General features: G+C 37.6%; 1 protein-coding gene and 1 long non-coding RNA gene across 4 annotated transcripts in view; both read left to right on the plus strand.

Annotated features, from left to right (window-relative positions):
* The window catches only part of LOC136265393 (uncharacterized), a 72711-nt gene that overhangs the window by 18815 nt on the left and 39467 nt on the right, over positions 1-14429 (plus strand). The gene's annotated exons all lie outside the window — the stretch shown is intronic.
* On the plus strand, positions 1826-12207 carry LOC136265195 (uncharacterized). Of its 3 annotated transcripts, none has more exons than XR_010705428.1 (5): positions 1826-2572; positions 2668-3096; positions 11593-11691; positions 11737-11803; positions 11965-12207. It is a non-coding gene; the product is annotated as an uncharacterized lncRNA (long non-coding RNA). The 3 variants fall into 3 exon arrangements; XR_010705427.1 differs by having other exon boundaries at positions 1831-2572; positions 11754-11803; XR_010705425.1 differs by lacking the exon at positions 11737-11803 and having other exon boundaries at positions 1842-2572.

The following is a 14429-nucleotide window of genomic DNA, read 5'->3' on the forward strand; positions in this document are numbered from 1 at the left end:
TACTATAGTGTTGCAACAGTGTTCTATAAGAGTATTTTGATTTTAATAGATTTTTACAACTATTGATAACTTTTATTGTCTATGCTCAATCAAAATGCACACCCATCTACTAGGACATTTTAAAAATCCGAGGGGTTCACCCCATGAAATCTGCCCTTAATTGAAATGTGGAGTTACTGGTATGTGCACGTGGATGTGCAAGATGACATAAGTTTAGTATAACTTGTAGTCTGGTAAAAAATTCATGGAGTCATGAATCTCTAAAATGTAGCATGTCTGTAGACTGTAACATTATGAATTTAATGTCTAGAAAGAAAATTCATATATCCACAACCTATTAGTACTAATGTGCTTTGGATAATATTAAACACACATGCTGATATACATCTCTGATAAGTCAAGCAAGCGGTGGTAGGCACCAACATTCTGATCTGGCATAAACTTAATATACTGTAATGATAAGGCTAGGAACATGTTAAGTTGAATAGATTTAAAAAAATTATGTTGAATAAATTGGCTGAATGGTCATCACTATATGCATTAAAGTATTTTTAATCTGGGTATGATATCACCAAATACACTGTATTCAGTGACTTAGGTGTAATGGCTTCTACATCATCAACATCTTGTCCACAGTTGAGTGTATCAGTACAGGTGCATCTTAGTGTACTAAAAACTCATGCCAAAGCAGTCAAGCTATGAAAAGGGAAATGAAGTGGCCTTCAAATTTCTGGGATAAATACGTTGTGAAATCAAAGGTGGCAGTCAGGAAAGGACTACAATGATGTTAATGGCCCACTTTTAATAACAGCAGCAACACCATGTCATTATTTAAATGAATGGCACTAATCAACGTTGATTATATATCTAAGCCTATTCATCATCTGTTATTCAACATGTTTCATCATAATATAGAGCTATACTCTAGTTTACTGTAGCATTCTTAGTGAATATTTTACATCTACTCAAATTAATCCTCAAATTATTAACATAATTATCTTATAAAGATGCTACTCCAATAATCAATTTAAACTCATCTGATAAAAGCTGGTCACTGCAAAGTGTTAATGATAATAAAAACGTGTTTATTCAACCTTAATTTAAATTTTCCCCTTATTTATAACCTTTTAGTGTGTTAATTATGTTAATAATTTGAGGATTAATTTACGTAGATGCAAAATATTCACTAAGAATGCTGCAGTAAACTAGAGTATAATAGCTCTATATTATGATGAAGCATGTTGAAATAACAGATAATGAATAGGCTTATAGATATATAAGTGAAACAAGACCTATTAACCTTCCCTATGATGGATTTATAACATAATTGGCAGCTATTTTCTTCATTCACACTAAGTATTGTAGTCTTTTGATCATTTTTACCACATCTAAAAGTATGATTATAATTTCTTGTACACAATATCCTAATGACAAAGTGCTTACAAAATTCTAATATAGTTTAAAGGCATCACTTGTTCCATGATATAGAAAAGGATTTACCTAAACAATTATTCAATTAAATAAGCATATCCTATACTAACCACACAGAAGGTATAATTTTATTATCAGGTGTATTGTATTTGTTTAGTTCACGTGACTGTTATGATTACATTCAATGCTGGAGTAATGTTATTTTGACCAACGAAAACTCATTTACTCAAAGAATGCAATTATTAGCCTGAGCATAAGACTTCAAACGTCCATAACTTTTCCCCAAAGAGAATTTTGGATACATATGTTATTCTCAGTCCTCTGATGATGAAATACTCCACAGCTTTGGTGTCTTACAGCTCATTTTTTATCTTCAAAATAGTGTGTACAGCTGTATCACCCATACAACTAATAAAATCTCAAGAAACAAAACTGATACTTCTATAAAAGTACTGTAGCAAGGCCATTTGTATGAGCTACAGATTTATCTGCCTACACAATTAGTACTACATTTAGTTATATCCATTTACTATTCACACTATTTACACCATTAACACATTGCATTTAGATGTAGGAAGAGACTCAGGTCCTGGCCTGCTATTGTCAGTGGTCCATTCATGCCTACACTGGGGAGCCACCTTACTAATGTATTGGATACTGTGTGGCAAGCCTGGCTGATTTTTAAGCCATTAACTGTAATAATATTTAACCCATGGACTCTTGATTAAGTCATTAACTGTAATAATATTTAACAGAAGCATTGATAAACACACAAACAACCATACATGACAGGTTTCACAGGTTATTTATAAAGTACCTTTTGCTGATTTTTAAGTCATTAACTGTAATAATATTTAACAGAAGCATTGATAAATACATAAACAACCATACATGACAGGTTTCACAGGTTATTTACAAAGTGCCTTTTTGCTGATTTTTAAGTCATTAACTGTAATAATATTTAACAGAAGCATTGATAAACACATAAACAACCATACATGACAGGTTTCACAGGTTATTTATAAAGTGCCTTTTTATATTGAACAAATTGCATCATTCTTGGACCAACAACATGTACATAAAATAACTGCAATTTATACTAACTAGACAGATGTTTATAACATCATGGGACGAGCCTGAGGTAGTGTGTGTGTGTGTGTGTGTGTGTGTGTTTTTTACTGATTTTATATGGGTATAGCCAATTGTATAATATTGATGTGTTTTGGTATTTTGTAGGTGGTGATCTGAATTGTGTGAAGAAGGATAATTTGATATGTGCTGAGACCAGTATTTAAATGGTAGTGGAAAAATGTGTGTACTACAAAGTGGAACTGAAAGCAAGAATAGGAAGTTGGGAGGTCATTTAAATGGATTTTGGAAAGCATGTAGCTAGTGCATTTAAAAGCTTAATACTGAATAAGGTGGAAATGGTTAACACTGAGTGTAGCAATTTAATGTTAATTGCTTAATGTAAATGGATTTTTAGAAGATAATTAATAATATTATATTCATATATATTATACAGGTTACATATTATAGTGAGTATACATAACATGAAGAGATAATTGTTATACAACTAGTTATTTTTTTGATTAAAGTATTATTGATATTGTCATAGAAATGGAGCTGAGGGTGACTGTGTTATAGTATGTGAGATGATAGGAGGTAATGGTGTGTTCTTATGTGATAGAGACGGTGTTGTATTGTGTGTTAACAAGGGTGGTGATGGTGTTGGACTATGTAACATCATAGGGGGAGATGGTGTGTTGTTAGTTGAGATCATTGATGGAGTTGATGGAGATGGTGTTGTAATATGTGACCAGATTTAGCAAAATCAACCATATGGGCGCAAAAGGCAAAAGTGAGATAACACCAGCATGAAGTTGCTGCACTATCAGGCTAACAATTTCCATATCAAACTCGCCTTCAACTTGTCGGGTCTGCTTTTGGTGGACCATTCTCTGGCGGCCTGTATAACCACCCCAGATGTCTGTACAGGTTTGTGAACATCAGGGAAGTGCTTTGGGGGGTTCATACTCTCTGGACAGACAAGCAGGGAGCTGAATGTGTGATGTATGTCTGTTTTGTGAGATTTCAGTCTATTTCCTGCCTCTGACAGGCTGTTTTGTGGTCTAGTGCCTTCATTTACGATTCTCATCCATTTTGTAGTCTATCTCTTGCCTGCCCCGCCACCCCCTACCCTCCACCCCTTTTTGAGGACTCATGATACAGTAACACCGGTGAAAAAACCTATCTAAAATGGCAGGAAACTCTACAGGGATTACCTTGGCCACTAGCTGCTCTTAAAGGTTGTGAATTGCTCCATCTTTGCTGAAAAATCCAAACGTGTAGCTGCCAAGGCTGGTGAGTAACAAAGCTTTAAATTATTAAAATACGTTTTCTCTGGATAAACAATGTGCCCATAAGGGTAATTTTCCAATATCCAGTCACATACGTGTTAACAAAGGTGGTGATGGTGTTGCATGGACTATGTAACATTATAGGAGACAGTGTGTTGTTACTTGATACAAAGATGGAATTGATGGAGAGGGTGTTGTATTGTGACATTATAGGAGATGCAGTATATGATATTATAGGGGGAGATTGTGCTGTATTGTGTAGCATTATATATACGTGTTGTACAATATGGTGAAATGACATTAATTGTTAGTGGCAGGTGTTGACTGTAATGTAAGGGTTTGTGATGTAGATGAGTTTCCCTGATGTTGATAAAGTTTGTAAACCTTGATGTTCACTGAGAAAGTTGTTGTTGTAAACATGTACTGTTAGAAATTGTGTAAATGTTCATATGAAAATGGAAAACGGTTTGTGATGTAGATGAGTTTCCCTGATGTTGATAAAGTTTGTAAACCTTGATGTTCACTGAGAAAGTTGTTGTTGTAAACATGTACTGTTAGAAATTGTGTAAATGTTCATATGAAAATGGAGCAGCAAACAAAAGATCATTAAGTTGTCTAACTCTAGAACAAGTAACAAAAGTTAGGTAGAGCAAAATTCTTTTTTACCTATGTCTATTACCACTTTATTTAAAGTTAGACCGGTTTGTGATGTAGATGAACTTTCCTGCTGTAAAGTGTGCAAAAGTAAACGTGATCTTCAGAAAGTTGTTCTTGTAAACGTGTACTGTTAGAAATGTTGTGTAAACGTAGATATCCATTGCTTGAAGATGGCATCTCTTTGTTTGAAAGCAATTGCAGCCTGTTTAGTTCTGTCCTTTTCTCTTCTCTTAGCTAATCTAGATTCCCTTTGCTGTTGTGATTCTCTTATTCTTCTATATCTCTAATGCCCATTTCTTCTTCTAAGCTGGTCTTCTCTGTTCATGATTACTCCCTGTGTATGTACCTTATATGGATGATCAGTAAACGACACCGATTATTATCTCGTGTTATCAACGACGTATGTACCTTATATGGATGATCAGTAAATGACACCGATTATTCTCTGTGTTATCAATGACGTGCCTGTAAGTTTTCCAATTTTTGTCGTAGTTTTTTGTGCATGAACCATGCTACAAACATCTTGCTAGTGTGGGGCTCGCTCAGGCTCATCCCAATCAGGTCATTTTGGATAGGGTTGCTTGAATTTTCTTGTTAATTGCTGAAATTAGTTTGGCGCCTGCTCTTCAGTTTTACAGGTGACGGGTAGACTTTATGTTGTGTTTTAGAATGTTGGGGTTGCTCCATTGCACCTTTAGCCGGTACCAAACAGTGACAGCCAAGAGAACATTGTACCTGTCTTTGGTGAGATCACAAGTTACATACTGTTCAATGATATAGAGACCAACCTTATCAAGAATATTATGCTTATCGGACAGATTCAAAGGAGAGCAATAAAGTTCATAATTGGCTATATACAGCTCCAATTATTTTGATAGACTCAAAGAACTAAATTTGCTACCCTTAATGTATAGCTTTGAATTTAACGAAATTATTTTTGTGCTGAAGTCACTTAAGTATCCCTCTCATGCTCAATGTCACAAACTACATCACCTTTGCTAATGGAACTACTAGGTTTTCAAGAAGTGGTCATGTTCAAAACAGTAGTAATATAAGTGTAGACGTTATATTCGTCTTCAATAAAATCCCTCAATTATGGAACGCCCTACCCCCAATTGATTTATCTCTATCTAGCAAGACAGGAATATACAATTTTTATGGACACATTCTTTAGACATGATAATCCTTGTATGTACCATCCATGTAGTAGATGCTCTAATACTCTCCGGCTCCCCTTATTAATGAAATTTAAGTATTGTAAGTGTTTTTTTCTTTAAATGGCCGCTATATAACCTGGAGCTAGTGGATCTTCAGTACTGTACCCCCAATACCAATGATTGTAATTACCATACACCTGTATGTGGTACTTTAAAGTCATAATCAAGTCAAATGAAAAAAATCAAGTCAAGATGCTGGCTACTAATGCAATCTGTGTTATTGTATTTATTAAAAATTGTTTACGGCATTAACAGAAACAACTTTGCTATCACAGGTTCTTGCACTGGCAATTTTAAAAGACCAGGGTTTAAGGTCATGCTTCAAGATTGTGTTCAGAGGTTTGCTTTAGGCTGATGTTATGTTTTATATTCTTTCTAGCAGCTATACACTGAGTTTCTATGGAAAATAAGCACTTTCAGTCAAGCAAGTTCCTTCCATTCAGTTTGTGAGTCCATTTTCCACATTTTAGTCATGTACTTAATTAAGGATTTCACTATATACTGTAATGACTTTAAAACATTTGTGAGTTGTAATGAAATATTTAAATATGACTACACTGTATAGCGTTATTCCTTTAGATTAAATTGTAAATAGTCGGTTTGTCAAGCCAAACATGCTACTAAATGGGAACAAATGCCATCACATCATAGTTGCCGGTTCTGTACAACAAAAACTTTCACTGGTCCACAAGGTGTAGATGAAAGATTAGACTAGCGCTCTGCATCAACTTGTGGTTCATACACTACTGTGCCTGCCCCTGATCATGAGTGGCTATTACTAATGCCATTTGCATGGATCATCTTTTCATCATTGCACACCTGCATTACTAGTTACTTCTGTAAACAGTTTGTCAAATACTGCATTGCATATTACAGAACTGATGTGATGCACTAAATCAAGGAGCGTGTAGTTTTGCTGAAAACAGTACTAGAGATATGAATATCGGGGCAGGCCCAGATAGCTAAGCTGTGAACACTGCAACTGACAATTCTGCTCCACACTCAACAAAAATATAATTCTGCTATTATGGCACAACCACAATTAATTTCCAGTTAATTATTTTAAAGCTTGACTTGTTGAGTGACCACTGCACTACTAAACAGTGTGTTAAGCCTTCAGGGCAAAACACAACTACGTAGCTACTGTATCTGAAACAAAATGTAAACTACCACAAATCCATGCCAGGCCAAGAACCTGATGCCTTCATTTATATAATAGACAAGGCAGCCTGGCCATCAGCATCATCACTCAGAAAACAATAAAACTCAATGCTTTATGGAGCTTGGTGCAGTCAACAGCTCATCAACTTGATGGCATTCATAATACCTTTTCTTTTATAGAGGTTTACAACAAAACAACTGATAAACGTGATCCATTTAGCTACTTTGAAATGTGTTGAATTACATCACCCCTCCTTGATGGCTGCTGCTGCCTTTCTGGGTTTATGTAACTAGTGTTGGGCTATAGCAAATTTTTCACAAGATGATCGATAGTAATGAAATATCATGATAACGATATGCATCACGATAGTATCTAAATGACAGATCAGTAGTTAGCTGCTTGTACAATTGAGAATTTTGTGAACAAACTTGCTAATTTATACATTGTTTACACCTAATTATTGCTCCTTTCTTGTGAAAAGATAACAATATGGTTCATGAATAGAACTGTTTAGAAGTCATTTAAAAGTGTTACATCCATCACAATAGTGTAGAGGTTACTTGAACAATCACAATACGATTTGAAAATTAATATCACGATACTCGATACTTTTCAACTATTTCCCAGCTCTACATGTAGTCATGTAACAGTGTTTGTCTACTGGCCTTCTCATCTTCTATCACAAGAAGCTGTTGCTCTGATAGGTGTTTGTCTAATATCTTTATCTCTTGTGCTACTCAACATGACTTACAGGCTGTACTAGACCAACACCAACATGGCAAGTTTCTTTGAGATCGAGCTCATCTCACAGCTCTCTCTCTCTCTCGCTAGTAGTGGATGGCTGAAGGCTATTTCCAAGTTTCTCTTGCTCTGGTTTTTCCTGGACCTCAGTTTATTGTTTTCCACTATCCCCACTAGCTATGCGTGTGCCTTGCTTCTGTTGACCAATTTGGTGATCATCTTCTAGAATGCTCCCATGGACTCATTAAAACTCACCACCATGACACTCTAGTTGATATCGTCTGTCATAATCTGTCACCAGAGGTCATCCAGGAGTTTAAAGGAACAACGTGTTTCTTGTGAGGACTGTTCCCGGCCGGTGATAGCTATGTACTACCTTAATTTTAGTATAGTCGTCCTGAGCTGCTTAGCTACTTCAAGTTGATATTCCTCTTGTGCTGGGGTTGTTCATCATAGATACATACATTATGTACCCCTATCTTTATTCCACATCAAGATTAACATGTTTAAATTTCATTGATCTTCTCCAGTGTAAAATCTAATGGGTTATATGGTTATATGCAACTGTACTATATTCTCACAGCTACTCATGTTACTCAAGCTGACATTCTAATTTCACATCAGAGATGTCAAATATGCATTCTTTTTTATCCAAACGTAGAAATATGGTCAATGCAGCTGGGGAGTTAGCTAAAGATTGGAAACGTCAAGATACTGTAGTGTAGAGCCTAGAGGAGACAGGGTGTGATTTTATCCCTCTTGTAAAAGAAACCTTTGGTGTTTGTTCACCCTTCATTCTTCATACCCTCCATAGCTAGACTAGCTACAACTGATCCGGCGCTGATTACTGGCACGACTGGTGCTTCAACCAAACAAGCCCGGAAAATTTTGTTGCAACAACTTTCAGTTTCGTTATGGGCAAATAATGCGCATATGGTGGCTATGAAGTGCGAAAACACCGATTTCCTTTTTAAGCCCCCCCCCCTCATAATTGCGTGTACTTATAATAAAGTTGTAGCTATAGCTAGCTAATAGGGTAATATTAAATTTATTTTATTTGTAGTTATGTCATTATCTTTGTTTTAGCTGCGTAATTTTACATATTGCTGTTAGTTTTGTATTACTTCCATTAGCTAGTCTAATCCCCATTTCCAATTTCTCAAAAAAATAAATAAATAAAAGTTGATTAGATTATAAATTATCAAACGTGTCGCATTTTCTGGTAGTTTCCTGTATAGCATAACTCTGTACATGTAGTACTTTACACGTGATATTATAAAGGGGTTTTCATTATGTATAGACATCCTACAGATCATGTGATTACTGTTTTAACCACAATATGATGTTATACCGGTAACTTTTACTTTATGCATATACTTGTGCCACGTGCACGAAACTATTCATGCTCCATGGGGTGGCGGGTATCTATGGAGTAACCGAGTTAGTGGTGTTGCTAGGACTGCTGCTCAGACGTAAACACGTGACTGTAACTGCTGATAAATGACAAAGATCATCAAGGTGAGATTTCACACACACAGTACCTGAATCAATGCACCAATCAGAACACCAGTCACTACTTAATTCCTCTGCACTTTGTTGCATTGTAAGTACACAAGTATTAATCCGTGGAGGCTAGACACCTGAGCTCCTGCAAACATTGACAACAGTGGTTTCTGTTGCTGGCAGGCTGCTGTATTTTGGCACACTCAGTTATATAGGTTTAAACAAATACCACCTCTCGTGTGTAAGAGTCCAACTAATGAAGGACACTGTTATAGTAAATTGTGCATTGTAATACTGAACACAATCTTGTACTCCCCAAGCCAATGCAGTGTAATCATCTTTTATTGTCTTAGTAGTATTGTTTATATTGCAAGCACACATGTACAGCTAGCTGGATGTGATAATGTGAAGCATATAGAAAACGAATGCATAAAAGTGCCCATACTGTAAATGCTTTCTTGGCCAGATTTTGATATCATGTCTTTTGGTTGTAGTTACACCGTGAACATGTACTTGTGCATTCTTGGCCTTGCCTTTTTTTACAGCTGGGCTGTTTTTGGCACAGGATATCAGTACTTTTTGTTGAATGGAGAACATACAGTTACTGAAGATTGGCTATTATATTACTTAGGAGATACTGCATGCATACATAATAACAGCTTTAGTATCAGATTAGCTAGCTAAATCAGCAGCAAAAGCTTCAAGTTCAGTGTTTAGAAGCGCTACTAAAATTGACTTGCTAAGAGGAAACTCGTTCAAACCGTTCAAATTTCCCTCAAGGACTCACGTGATATTTTGCGTGATGTTTCACGTGAAAATAAGAACCGGGGATAGTGAGAAAGTCGAGGCTAACATCTTAATGGTTCTTCCTGAAGTGGTGAGTTGGTGATATAACTAGTCTCTGTGCGTAACAAGTGGAGGCGAATCGGCTGCGAGTTGTTGCTGAATGTAGGCCTATGCCTCGGAATGGACATGAAGGCGCTGAATACATCACACTATCCTCCTAGCAAATTGCCGAGTAAGTTTGTGTATAAGTCATTGCAAACGGATATATAACTATACCGTCGTAATTTTAGACAGAAATCCCCCACACCATAGTAGCTTCCTGGGATTATTATATCTATGCTTTTGTAGGCCGGATCCTTGCAGCTGGCTTGTTCTAGCAGCTGTGTGGGTCAGACCGCGAACAAGTTGAGCTGAACCCTAGTGAGGAAACAGCTAAAAATGAAAGATTTTTTCTCAACATTTCAACCAATCAGATGGTTGGTGATGACAACGAAGTTGTCAAGAGCAGACAAATGCTTCCATGAAAGGCTATAAGGCTATATACTTTTATGGCTTCCTCTAGTGTATGGTGAAATCTTTGGCTATAAAATAATGTGTCAGGCATTTGAATGATTAACAAGTAAGTCAATACTACAAAACTAATAAGTTAATATTTTTGAGGGCTCAGCTCAATGCGTACATACAGTATACCATAATTACTATGCATCAATCGATTGATGTGATGATAATATGTGCAGATCTGAGACAACCATCAACCCTACTATATAGTACCTGGGCAGATATATAGAATAATTGTTGAGTGTTGTAGTTTGCCAATGGTCGAAGCTAAATTAACCATTTTAGATAGCTTTTTGTGTTGCTGAAGGTGTCAGGCAAACTCCAGTTAGGGCCAGGCAATAAAAGATTATTTTTCAAAACAGGAGAGGAACATGCTTAGGCCCGCAAGGTACAGGCTTAATCTATTTACCCCTGTAATGCATCTATCAATGTATTGCCCCACTACCCCTCCCTTCGGGCATATATGGGGCTATAGTGGGCACAACTGAATGTTAAATGCCCCATGGTAGGGCAAACTTATTGTGTCAAATCCCCACCCATTGGCTCCAGTTGCAACGTGGGGATTTACTCAGGATTTGACATAGCTTAGAAAAAATACTTGGGTGCTTAATGAATGATTGTCCCCCAAAGTGGGGCAGCAGTTTCATGTCAATTCCCCTTGTAAAGCCCCAGTTACATCCATGCAAGGGGGGTGGTGGGGCAACACATTGGTAGGTGCATAATGAGTTTGCATCATAAACCTTGTGTTAAAAGTTAGGCTGTCTTGCATTTGTTGTGCTTATAGCAGCTAATGTGCTTATTCTTAAACAAGGACTGGTAAAACTACAGATTGTCTTCTACCTTCATCTATCAACTAGATCACTGCTGGTTATAAAATTTCTTTTGCTGTTGTAACTTGTTTACCATTATGCTATAACCATTAGTCCCTCCTAGTTTATATGTCTCCTAGCAACAAAAATTGTTATGTCAAAAATGTAGCATAGGTGAGAACCACAAAACAAGTCAAGTAATATACTACAAAATTGGTCATCAACTGCTACCAGCTTCAGTATGCTGAATAATACATCTTGGGAATGGCTATGTGGGATGCCCACTTTAATGTATATAAAATGATGTGATGCTCATGTTGTATAGGTGTTAGTCACACTGTTTTATCTGCTGTCTCCTCCCATACAAGACCTGCCTCAATCTGATCAACCCAAGGAACCTACATAGGACCTCCTGACCGTAAAGACTTTTGTAAAGTACACTTGTTGAAGTCCAACTACAACATGTGGTGAGTATAATTGGAATGTTGGTGTATGTGTGTAGTGCATATTAGTTGTGGGACAATGGCAGGGTCCTGGATTTGAAGAACTGGCCCAGACACATACTCAGCTTGAATAATGGTATGTACACACATGCTACACACACATGCTACACACACATGCTACACACACATGCTACACACACACACTATACATATTTGACATGTTAGTCTGACTATATGATTACATGTTTTTAGTTAGCTGTGCCTTACCATATACTGTATCCCTTTCTGTATGTGCAGGGTGGATACTGATGTTGTTACTGTTGGCGGGTGAATTTATGGTGAATGGACAAATCATTAATTTGTGGTACCAAGACCCCACTACTATATTATGAACTCTTGGTGGACTTCATAGCCAAACACTAGTGTATCTGGCTTCTTGTGCTATTGTAGTCATTGTTTTTTTTTGTTTTTTTTATGGGATCATAATGTAAACGTTTACTATTAGAGTATATTCATGCTATCATTAAAGAGTTTTTATGATTGTGGGTGGTTGCATGAGCGGCTGTGACTGAAAGGTGATGCGCTGATGCTGGCTTTTCAGTAGTGAACACTCGAAGTTTCACCGGCACTGAATGGCTGGGGCAGGATTAGAGCCGTGCACGGGTAATGTAGCAGTAAATTACTTCCCAACACTACAGCAGGTACGAAACAGCTATATGCCGGTACGGCCTAGTCTCGCGTGGCCAGACCGTTTTTTTCTCTTTGTCATTGGGTAGGGAGAAAAAAGGGTCTGGAACAGTTCGAATCCCACAATCGTCTTGATACGTCACGAGGCTACGTCTAAGTATGCAACCCATGCGCTTAAACTCCATTGTAACAAGAATGCCACAGCACAACAATAAACAAAGACTTAACTTACCTAAACAACTAATAATCAATTCAATCTATTATCGCATCAAAGGCAGCTTTAGATGCTGATAGATTTATAAATACGCGCCTGTAATTGATTGACGCAAGCGGCTATTATTTGAGAATACATCACGTTTCTTTGGTTAACACCCCCCAATTATCCGGGGAGTGCCAAGACGAGTGTGGGATTCGAACTGTTCCAGACCCTTTTTTCTCCCTACCCAATGACAAAGAGAAAAAAGTGGTCTGGCCACGCGAGACTATGGTACGGCCCTGCATGGGGGAGTAACGCTATAACGAGTCAGTGGATGGTGAATTTAAAACAAATCAGTGACTGGACTTAAACCCGGAGTTGACAGCACAGTGTCCATCAAATCAGCCAGCTCGCTATGGCTAATGTAATGAATGACCTTGCCCACTTCCACGCTGTTTGGGAATTAAGGCGGGCGCCTCACACCTCGACGTAATGGCGGCAAATTTGAATCTTCAAAGAGCACAAAAGCGATCTCATAAACTAACAAACAACTTTTAGCGAAATTAAATGTACAGATACATTGTGTAAAAAGCCCCTGATAGCCGCAGCCTTTTTACAATACGACTTCATGGTTGAAAGAAAATCGCCCCAATGGGATGTGATGACGAAGAAAATGAAAAAAAGAACGATGCACATTTGAATAAATAATTTAATTAATACATTGCAAATGGGTGGGCGATGGAACAAACTACTGCAACAATTCGCCTGACTTTTCGTGTGGTAGTTGCTTATTATACAAAGGTTACATTCCCACTGGTTTCGTGGAGGAATCTTTTAGTAAGGCTGAGATTTCGCCATGCGGATTTTAAAAGATTGCGTAATCGATCTCTCATGTAAATGACTCACAGTAGGGTCGCGTGTTTATTATTGTGGGCGCGCGCTTTGTTGTGCTTACCGTGAGTCTTGATTACTTAGGTAACGCGTTACATTTGTATGTGAATAACTTGAGTTATATTACCTGTTTTCATAGCTAGGGTCCGCAACGCGAAAAATCGATATCCTCCAATCAACTATCTAACTATTGTCATGTATTAGGCTAAGTATAACTTGAATAACACCAGCGTGGCAGCCAAGTTTGCCACTTTCTTCTGGTAGAAAACGATACAAATGTCTCAAAATCACGTGATTTTTCGTTCCAGCAGTTCGTAGGGTTCTTCGTATGCCACGATATTCTCTCTCAACATTGTTCAAGTAGTCTATCATCAACTCAAAGTATTGGTGGTTTGATTTTATTGGTCAGTTTACGGTGGCAGCACGATCTGTGCAGCTTTTTGGCGACAGACAAAATGTTTCTTGCTCTGGAGCACAGGACAAGCAGAGCAGCAACTGCGCCGTGGGTCAGCAATGACCAGTACTAGGTAAAGTACCTGCATGAGGAGTATGGTTATAATTGAAGCTTGTTAGCCATCTGGCTGAGCCATCTATATGCTGAAATTCGGCCAAAATGACGCGATTTTTGCAAACAAATACCAGAATGGTTAATACATCAGTGAGACAGTCTCCAACAGCAAGGATACGAAGCTTATAAACACCTAACAATACGGCTATCTCGCCCAGTAAACGTATAGAGCAATCCAATGCATGAAATAAGCACTCACGTGATCGAAATTCAAATCGCGGAAATACCCATGAAATTGCTTTCATTTCTGAATAGGAACCATGCAGTGTGCTCCTTTTGTAAATATTTGTGTTAATTGTTCACTCAGGCGTGGTCTGGGCCAGTGCGGGTGTGTTTTATGCTGTGATGGCATCATAGGGAGAGTCTCAGACTGCTGGGCTAATCGAGATGTTGAACCTAATGCACACAAACTGATTGTCA

The sequence above is a fragment of the Dysidea avara genome, chromosome 1 (assembly GCF_963678975.1).
Source record: "Dysidea avara chromosome 1, odDysAvar1.4, whole genome shotgun sequence".
Lineage (NCBI taxonomy): Eukaryota > Metazoa > Porifera > Demospongiae > Dictyoceratida > Dysideidae > Dysidea > Dysidea avara.